Source organism: Peromyscus eremicus, unplaced genomic scaffold (assembly GCF_949786415.1).
Source record: "Peromyscus eremicus unplaced genomic scaffold, PerEre_H2_v1 PerEre#2#unplaced_70, whole genome shotgun sequence".
NCBI lineage: Eukaryota > Metazoa > Chordata > Mammalia > Rodentia > Cricetidae > Peromyscus > Peromyscus eremicus.
In genome coordinates this window covers 442234-453022 of record NW_026734311.1, presented here as the reverse complement: position 1 = coordinate 453022, position 10789 = coordinate 442234, and the positions used below count along the sequence as shown (strand labels likewise).

Below are 10789 nucleotides of genomic sequence, written 5' to 3'. Positions count from 1 at the left end.
AGGTCCGGTTCCCGCCAGGGTGGCTGGCAGGTCTGGTTGCCCACCAGGGCGGCCAGCTCCCTAGCCCAGGCCCAGGTCGGCTTGGCCTCAGGCCGGACTAACCTTGAGCTACTTGCTTAAAGCCAGTGCTACAATCAACTCAGGCCTGCCCTGCTGAACAGGGCCCCTGCCTGTAAAACCAACGCACGTGGTTGGAGCTTAAGGTAGCCAGAGCCAAGGCTTGACTAGGCTCAAGCGGGAACACGTGGCTGGATTCAAGCTCTTAGGCAGAATTTGTGGCTACGCTTGCTTGCTCTCTCTCTCTCTCTCTCTCTCTCTCTCTCTCTCTCTCTCTCTCTCTCTCTCTGGACTCACACCTCGGACACTAGGTGGCTGTTTGAAATTCCCTCGGATTGGTACTGTTCTACAAGGACTTGGTAAGTCACTTAACATATCAGATATTTTAAAGGAAACTATTTAAAAGAAAAACTTTTTTCCACATTAAAAAAAAATGGGTTTTCTGTGTACATTGGAAGAAAATTGGGCTTTGTTTGCAATTTTAGACAGTCTGACAATGGAACAGCTATATGAGAAGATTACTGTTGATCGAATTATGCATTTTATTACTATGTTTATCCTCATTTTACTATTTAAAAAGATAGTCAATTTAAGTGCCAGGATGACAGCTTTAGAAAAACCTATTAAACCTGTAAAAACTCAGACAGAAGAAACTAACAGTGAAGCTGCTTCAAGATTGGATCATAGGGTTACAGAAAGAAAGCCTGTTTTCACAGAGTCACCCTTAGTTTGTCCAGTAACTGTAGAGCAGTCGCCTGATCAAATGACTACACAAAATATTTGGGCTCTAATTGAAATGATAGATTCACAAAGGTTTAAGGAGGCAATAGTATCTTATGGTATGCATTCCCCATATGTAAAGCAAATGTTAAACTCTTGGTCAACATATAATAGGATTGTACCACAGGACTGGCGGGAGCTGGCACAAGCTGTTCTTGAACCCAGTCAAAGGCTTCAGTGGCTAACTTGGTTCAAGGACGAAGCTAAAAACATAGAAAAGCAGTGGAGGGATAAAGGAATACAAGTCTGCCAGGATCAGCTTATTGGAGAAGGTCAATATGCTTCAGCACAAACACAATGTTTATATGATGTCCAAACCCTAATTTTATGTCGAACAGCAGCCTTGAATGCATGGGACAGAGTTGAGGAACCAGGAAAAAAAACTGAGTCATTTCCAAAGGTTGTACAAGGCCCAAAAGAATCTTTCACAGATTTTTTACAAAGACTGGCTTCAGTAGTAAAGAGAATGGTCCCGGATTCAGAAGCTAGTAAGATAATAATTGAATCTTTGGCCTTTGAGAATGCGAATGCAGCATGCAAAACAATAATCAGGCCGTTAAAGGCAAGATCTGCACCTTTGGAAGATTGGATTAGAGATACGGTTAATGTTGAAGCTCATGAGCATGATGATACGTGGGTAGGAGAAGCAATTTCAAAAGGTTTGAGAAATATTAGATGTTTTGGATGTGGAAAGCAAGGACATTTGAAAAGGGACTGTAAACAGGTCATTCCTAGAAACAATGTTTCTTCAAGGAACAATGGCAACAGAATGCCCCTTCCTTCTGGAGTATACAGAAGGTGTGGTAAGGGAAAATGCTGGACCAACGAATGTAGATCAACAAGGGACAGACAGGGTAATCCTTTGCCTCAGTCTTCGGGAAACTCCCAGAGGGGCCTCATGCAGGCCCCAATAGCAAATCCAGTTCAAACCTTTCCTGCAGTCATAGAGGAAACCCCTACCCAGAGCAATTAAATAACCAAATGCCTATTGGAATAAGTCATGCTGGTCAGGATGATGAAACAGAGAGAATAGAAAATTCAGGAGCAAATATAAAGAAAATTTTTTGGCAAACTTTTATTAATGAACAAAGACCAAAATTATCGATAAAAATAAATGGTGTTTTGTTGTCTGTTCTGGTAGACACAGGTGCGGACATTACCATAATTGCACCAGAATTTTGGCAACCAACTTGGCCTCTTCAGGAGGTAAATGTTCAACTGTTAGGAATTGGGACATTATCTCAGGTGAAACAGAGTGCAAGATGGCTCGAGTGTATAGGTCCAGAAGGACAGAGAGGAAAATTGAAACCATATGTAGCTAACATAGCTATGAACTTGTGGGGTCAAGACTTGTTGCAACAATGGAATACTCAGATTCACATCCCTCCAATCTCAGAAACAAATCATAAATTAGCACATGTTTCTGAGAGAAATATTAGAAGGCATTATTCTGAGTGGTCACCAGCCATCCATATTATACAAAAACAGGGCACAACAACTGATGATCTTCCAAAGACACCAACAGCTCTACCTTTAAAATGGTTAACAGACAAGCCTGTATGGGTCCAGCAATGGCCTTTAACAACAGAGAAATTCCAGGCTTTAGAAGAGCTGGTAGAAGAACAGTTAAATGCTCAGCATATTGAGGAATCAACCAGCCCTTGGAATTCTCCTGTATTTGTTATTAAAAAGAAATCTGGTAAATGGAGAATGGTAACAGACCTTAGAGCAATTAACAAAGTAATTCAGCCAATGGGCTCTCTACAATCTGGAATTCCTCTGCCTACTCTGTTACCAAAATGATGGCCTCTCATAGTTATTGATTTAAAAGACTGTTTCTTTTCAATACCATTACAAGAAAAAGACAGAGAAAGATTTGCTTTCACAGTGCCTACGTATAATAATTCTCAACCGGTTAAAAGATTTCAATGGAGGGTCCTCCCACAGGGAATGTTGAATAGCCCAACTCTGTGCCAATATTTTGTACAACAGCCATTGGAAGTGATACATAAATAATTTTCTAAATCTATAATTTATCATTATATGGATGATATTTTACTAGCTGACTCAAATGCAGATACTTTAGAAAGAATGTTTGAAGAAGTAAAGAAAATTTTGCCTTGCTGGGGATTACAAATTGCTCCTGAAAAGATACAAAGAGGAGATTGTATTAATTATTTAGGATATAAAATAGAGCTACAAAAAATTAGACCCCAAAAGGTGCAAATTAGGAGAGATAGACTACAGACTCTTAATGACTTTCAAAGATTATTTGGAAATATTTCTCATCTACGAACTATTGTTGGGGTAAAAAATGATGAACTGCATAATTTGTTCAAAACCTTAGAAGGTGACAAGGACCTAAATAGTCCAAGAGAGTTATCACCTGAAGCTGAGAAAGAATTGGCCTTGGTAGAAAAGAAAGTACATGAAGGGCACGTGGATCGTATTGATCCAAAGCTGGATTGCGTTTTGGTTATTTTACCTTCTAGGCATTCTCCTACAGGAATATTAATGCAGAGGGAAGATATTATATTAGAATGGATATTTTTACCAAATAAACCAAACAAAAAATTAAAAACTTATGTGGAAAAAAATCTCTGACTTGATTTGGAAAGGAAAATTGAGACTTTGTTAATTAGCAGGAATAGACCCAGCAGAAATTGTCGTACCTTTAACTAAGTAGGACATTGAAAAATTATGGACAGAAAGTGAACCTTGGCAAAGAGCTTGCAGTAATTTTTTGGGAGAAATTAACAGCAAATATCCCAAAAGCGATAGAATTGATCTTATAAAGAGAGCTGATTGGATCTTGCCTCGAACTGTACGGGTAAAGCCCATATCTGGAGTTCGTACATTTTATACAGATGCCAACAAACAAGGAAAGGCAGGTTACAAATCAGAAAATTTAAGTAAAGTGGTTCAAAGTCCTTATAATTCAGTTCAAAAATCAGAATTATATGCTATTCTGTTGGTATTAATGGATTTTTCAGAACCTATCAACATAGTAACTGACTCTCAGTATGCTGAAAGAGTAGTATTACATATTGAGACTGCAGAATTTATCCCTGATGCTTCAGAATTAACTTCATTATTTATTCAATTACAAGATACAATCAGGAAAAGGAGTCATCCTTTATATATAACTCACATTCGATCCCATACTGGTCTGCCAGGCCCTCTAGCACAAGGCAATGATGAGATTGATAAGTTATTAATAGGAAATGTGCTGGAGGCCTCAGAATGTCACAAAAAACATCATGTCAATAGTAAAGGTTTAAAAAAGGATTTTTCCATAACCTGGCAACAAGCCAAAGAAATAGTAAAGAAATGTCCTACTTGTTCCTTCTACAATCAAACGCCATTACCAGCAGGATGTAACCCAAAGGGTACTCAAAGGAATGAAATCTGGCAGATGGACGTGTTTCACTTTGCAGAATTTGGAAAACTGAAATATGTACACCACACTATCGATACTTATTCAGGATTTCAGTGGGCAACTGCTTTGAGTTCTGAAAAAGCTGATTCTGTAATCACTCATTTGCTAGAAGTTATGGCCATCATGGGGTATACCTGCACAAATCAAAACTGACAATGCTCCATCATATGTCTCTGTTAAAGTGAAACAGTTTTTTGCTTATTACAATATAAAGCATATTACAGGCATACCACATAATCCTACAGGTCAAGCAGTTATAGAAAGATCAAACAGAACTCTAAAGGATATGCTAAATAAACAGAAAGGGGCAACAAAAACCCCCAGAAATAGACTGCATAATGCTCTATTAACTTTGAATTTTCTTAATGCCAATGAGAAAGGAACAACAGCTGCAGAGAGACATTGGATAATAGAAAAAACTACAGAATTAAATCAGCCTATATACTTTAAGGATGTGCTGACCTCAGAATGGAAACCAGGGTATGTGTTACATTGGGGACGAGGTTTTGCTTTTGTTTCTACAGGAGAAGATAAGTTGTGGGTACCATCAAAATTGATAAAGGTTCGATTTGAACAAGAGAAACCTCTTAATTAGAGGAGGTGATAGCTCATCAACCAACATGAACATCCAATTTAAACTAACTTATACCAGTAACACATGTCTTTTCATTTAATCAGATAATAACTTGCCAAAAAGGAACATCCCCAAAATTAGTCTTGGGGAAAGGTTTTTGTTTTTGTCTTTTAGGAGAATGAAGGTTAAGGAATCTGAAGAACACTGGACAAATAAGACAACTGAAGAAAAGGGACAAATCATCTATCCCAGGAAGCAGAGTGAAATGGCGTATGGGTATATATTATCTAAAAAATTTTATGTCTTTCTAAATGTTTGTTTCTGCTTTTCTCTAAAGATTTAACACTATTGGTCTTCTAATAGTCCCAGTGCAATTAAAATTTAAAGCTGACTTTGGAGTTGGAGAATGGCTCTCTCCTTCTTTAAACTCGAGCATGTTGTTAAAAGGAAAATGCAAACTCCCTGTATCATGCCAGAATAAAAGAGCCATCTTCTGATATGAGACAGGAGAAAAGCCAAATTAATTAAGGGACTATTCTATTACTAATCTCAACTCTTTGATTCTATTCTGATTCTTTAAACTTTTCTTAAAGTATAAATTTTATATCAAAACTTACAAGATTAATATATATAGATATATAGATATATATATATATACATTTTAAACTTTGCTAAGATATGAATGGTCATATAGAGTACTGATTAATTCTAAAAAATAGGCTTCAATTGGTGCATATATATGTCTTTGTGTTTGAGTCTCTTATCACTTTTCTGCAGGAATTCACGGCCAGGCCTAACATCAACTGAAGTCTCCAGGAAGAAGTTGGGGCCCCACAACAACAACAATTCCACGTGGACAATAATAACATCACTAAGCTGACAAACATCATCTACAGATCAGCTTTGAACTACAAGGTGCTCAGAGCAATTTTGAGATGACTAGCTGAGATGATCCAGTCTCAAAGACTACTTGAATAAGGACTTGAGATAAACCCTGAACTTTGGCATTATACACAAACTGGATAATGAAGGATATAGTTACCTTTCCTAGAATTTGACAATTAACCTAAAATTTTTCTTTCAGGATAAAGATAACTTCGCCCATATCCAGCAGGAAGCAATTTTAAGAATACGATGCCCACATTCCCAAAGAGGTGGTGTGGGGTGGGTGGTTTTTTGGTCTTTTATGGGTTTTGGGTCTGGGATAATTTTCATTGTTTAGGGGGGTTGGTTACAAGTTGTTGTCAAGGGTTAGGAAAAAGACTAAGCAGATTAGATTTAAGGTTCTTATTAAAAAAAAGAGAAAGAAAGAAGAAGAAAAAGATAATTACTAGTTTTAAACACTTTACATTGGATTGGATTATTTTATATTGTATACAAACTATATATATTGAAATTGATATTGTTAGAAAATCCTATATGTATATTTCTAATTGTACTTATATCGTTCATTTAACAATGCAATTTTCTGATCCTTGAATGTTATTATTACCATTAGGATATAAAGAAATGATAGTTAGTAGTTAGACATTACAATAGAACTTGTAGTCATATTAGATGTGTTTTAAAAATTGAGCAGATATATTTTAGATAGGTCATCTTCAAACCCTTCAGAGATCTAGAGAATATGGCATTTAAAATGTTTTAATAACTTAGAAAATTTTTCTTTTTTGTTATGACTATGAGACATATCGGCTCCTGGCAGTACCAATCTACTTCAGAGAAAATATGGGCATTGAAGAAACTGCGTATGGAGTTAGCTTTCATTGTGGCAAAAGTTAGCCACTGGACAACAAAGTATCCTTGAATCAACTGATGACAAAATGGACAGACAGGACATGAAACAAAGGACTACTGATTCTTGCCTAAACAAGCGTGGTTATGGCTTTATCAAAAGGCATCTTCTGAGGCCAGGACAATATGGCACCATCCCTGACGTGGCCTTTGCAACTCGGAAAAGGTACAGTGCCCTTTTCTTCGAAGGCAGCTGAACAGGCAGTGGGCCGATGGCTTCTGATGTGCTATGGAACAGCAGCTAAAACAGTTATTCTTGAAGAGTAACTAAGCTCACGCCTCTCAATAGTAGGCTGGCATTTGATAGAGAGATGTGGAGAAGAACGGGATGCTGAGATGAAGCCATATGTACACAGCCAAGAAGAATGGAGAGCTGAACTAAAAAAGCATCAACATTTTCCAGAATTTAAAATCCTGAATCATGACATGACATTAGTGGAATTCAGGTGTTTCTGGTGCATAGACTGCTCTCACCCAATGTGAGGTTGAACTGTTGACCTTGTGTACATCCTACTTCACAAATGAGTCTGTCAGATATGCTAAGCCTATATAGGCTGAAGATGATGCCCCAGCATTGCGGAGAAACCTCAGGTGACTGTCCAGGCAGTTGGCTGTTTCTGTCAACTCACAAATTTTTTGGAAGTTGCTTGCATGCACTTTCTGTTTTTATTTTTGTTAGCTAATATTATTTCCTTCTTGGGTCTCTGAGGGAGTTGAAGATTAGTTAGTTATAGTTGAAGGTTAGTTAGTTGAAGATTAATTAGGATAGAAAGTGAATTAGATACATTTTGGACTTAACGAAATAGGATAATGAAATTATCATCTCTGAATTTGTCAAATACAAATGGACTAGACATTGTTTAGACATTTATTATTTGTATATATTGTATATAGTTATTGTACTTTTGTATATAGTTTTTCTTTTGTTAGTTATAACCTTTTTCTTTTTTTTTCCTTTTTATTAAAATAGAAAAGGGGAAATGTGGTGGTATTTTACTTATACTGAAATGTGATTTTAATTGTATGTTAATAAATAAAGTTGGCTGGGGGTCAGAGCTATTAGAGCCATAGCAAGTGCGTGGCGGTGGTGGCACACGCCTTTAAGGGCCTGGAGGGCGGTACATACAGGCAGTGACAAGGCAGTCACGTGTTTAGGTTTACAACCAATGAGAAGGCAGAACAGCTAGACTATAAAACGACATACACACAGGAAGTAGGTCTCTTTTTCGGAGAGCTCTCTTAGCTGAAGCAGCATAGCTGAAGCAGGAAGGGTAAGGCTCTTAGTTCTGACCTCTTGGCTTTCTTCTCTGAATCGGCTCTGTGTTTCTTATTTAATAAGATGGTTGGTTACAACTACATAGTCCTTTATCAGATGAGAAGTTTTGTTTTATTTATCTGATTTCTTGTGTTCATTATGTATGTTTTGAATATTAGAACTTTATCAGATGCAAATTTTTGTTTTATTTATCTGACGTCTTGTGTACAATATGTATATTTCTGATATTAGACCTTTATTAGGTGAGAATTTTTTTATTTATCTAATTATGTTTGATGTGTATGTTTGGGATAGTAGACTTTTATCATAAGAGAATTTTTGTTTCATTTAATATCTGTGTTCAAAAAGTATATTAGGGATAGTAGACCTCTATCAGATGAGAATTTTCATTTTATTTATATTATTTATTGTGTTCAATATGTATATTTTGGATATTAGAACTTTATCAGATGAGAAATTTAGTTTTAATTAATTTCTTGTGTTCTGTATGTATATTTTGGATACTAGAAATTTATCATGTGATAATTTTTTGTTTTATTTATGTTATCATGTTCAATGTGTATACTTTGGGTATTAGAACATTATCAAATGATTTTTTTATTTATCTGACTTCTTAGGATCAATGTGTATATTTTTGATATTAGACTTTTATCAGATAAGAATTTTTTTATTTATCTGATTTCTAGTGTTCAATGTATATATTTTAGATATTAGACCTTTATCTGATGATAATTTTTGTTTTATTTTTCTGATTTCTGGTGTTCAGTATGTATTTTGGATATTAGACCTTTATGAGATGAGAATTTTTCTTTTATTTAATATCTTGTGTTCAATATGTATATTTTGGATATTAAAGTTTTATAAGATGAAAATTTTTGTTTTATTTACCTGATTTCTTGGATTCAACATGTATATTTTGGATATTAGTCCTTTTCAGATGAGAATTTTTGTTTATCTGACTTCTTGTGTTCAATATGTGTAATTTGGATATTAGACCTTTACCCTGTGACAATTTTTGCTTTATTTATTTGATTTCTTGTGTTCAATATGTAATTTTGGATATTAGACCTTGATCAGATGAGAATTTTTGTTTTATTTAGTTTCTTGTGTTCAATAAGTATATTTGTGATATTAGACTTTTATCCAATGAGGATTTTTTGCTTTATTTATCCAAGTATGTTCAATATGTATATTTTGGGTACTCGACCTTTATCAGATGATAATTATTGCTTTGTTTTACTGTTTTCTTTTTTTCAATATGTATATTTTGTATATTAGACCTTTATCAGGTGACAATTTTATTTTATTTATCTAATTTCTTGTGTTCAATATGTATAATTTGGATATGAAAACTCTACTGGTGAGAATTTTTGTTTTATCTAATTTCTTGATTTGTTTTCAATAAATATATTTTATATATTAGACCTACCGGTGAGAACTTTGTTGTTTCTAATTTCTTGATTTCAACATATATATTTTGGATATTAGAACTTTAGCAGATGAATTTTTGTTTTATTTAATTTCTTGTGTTCAATATGTATATTTTTGTTTTTAGACCTTCATCAGATGAGAATTTTTGTATTTTTATGTGATTTCTTGTGTTGAGTATGTATATTTTTGATATTAGATCTTTATCAGAGGAGAATTTTTGCTTTACTTCCTTGGTTTCTTGGATTTGATTATGAATATTTTGAAAATTAGTACTTTATCCGATGAGAGTTTTTGTTTTCTTTACCTGATTTCTTGTGTTCTGTATGTATATTTTGGATATGAGACCTTTATCAGAAGAGAATTTTTGTTTTATTTTATTTCTTGTGTTCTTCAATTATATTTTTGATATTTGAGCTTTATCACATGAAAATTTTGTTTTCTTTTTCTGATTTTTTTCTGTTCTATATGTATATTTTGGATATTAGAAAATTATCAGATGATAATTTTTGTTTTATTTATCTAATTATATTTGGTATGTATATTTTGGAAATTAGACCCTAATCAGGTGAAAATTTTTGATTTATTTATCTGATTTCTTTGGATTAATGTGTATATTTACGATTTTAGACCTTTATCAGATATGAATTTTTGTTTCATTTATTTGATTTCTTGTGTTCTACATGTATATTTTAGATATGACTTATGTCAGATGAGAATTTTTTATATATAGATGATGTCTTGTGTTCAATATTTATAGTTTAGGTATTAGACCTTTATCACATGCAAATTTTTGTTTTATTTAACTAATTATGTTCAATATGTATATTTTGGATATTAGACTATTGTCAGATGAGAGATTTTGTTTTATTTTTCTGATTGCTTGTGTTCTATAAGTATATTTTTGATAGTAGAATTTTACCGGTTGAGAATGTTTGTTTTATCTAATTTCTTGTGTTCCATATGTATATTTCTTTTCTTTATTAAGAAATTTTCACCAGGCGATGGTGGCGCACACCTTTAATCCCAGCACTCGGGAGGCAGAGCCAGGTGGATCTCTGTGAGTTCGAGGCCAGCCTGGACTACCAAGTGAGTTCCAGAAAAGGCGCAAAACTACACAGAGAAACCCTGTCTCAAAAAACCAAAAAGAAAAAAAAAGAAATTTTCTACTCACTCTATATACCACCCACAGTCCCATCTCCTCCCTCCTCCTGTCTCCCAAACCTCCAGCCTAAGCCACTCCATATCTGCACTTCTCTCAAATCAAGGTCTCCCATGGGGAGTCAGCAGAGCCCTGCACACTGAGCCTAGACCGGTCCAAGCCCTTTCCCACTGTACCAAGGCTGCACAGGGCACCACACTACAGGCACCAGATACCTAAAGCCCTGCCCATGCAGCAGGAATGGATTCTGATCCCCCTGCCTGGGTGTTCCCCAAAACA

General features: G+C 35.0%; 1 long non-coding RNA gene across 1 annotated transcript; it reads left to right on the top strand.

The window, feature by feature from the left end:
- Positions 1–5586: 5586 nt before the first annotated feature.
- LOC131901281 (uncharacterized) lies at positions 5587–6901 on the top strand. The gene is made up of 2 exons (XR_009376449.1): positions 5587–5765; positions 6537–6901. It is a non-coding gene; the product is annotated as an uncharacterized LOC131901281 (long non-coding RNA).
- The last annotated feature ends 3888 nt before the right edge of the window (positions 6902–10789 follow it).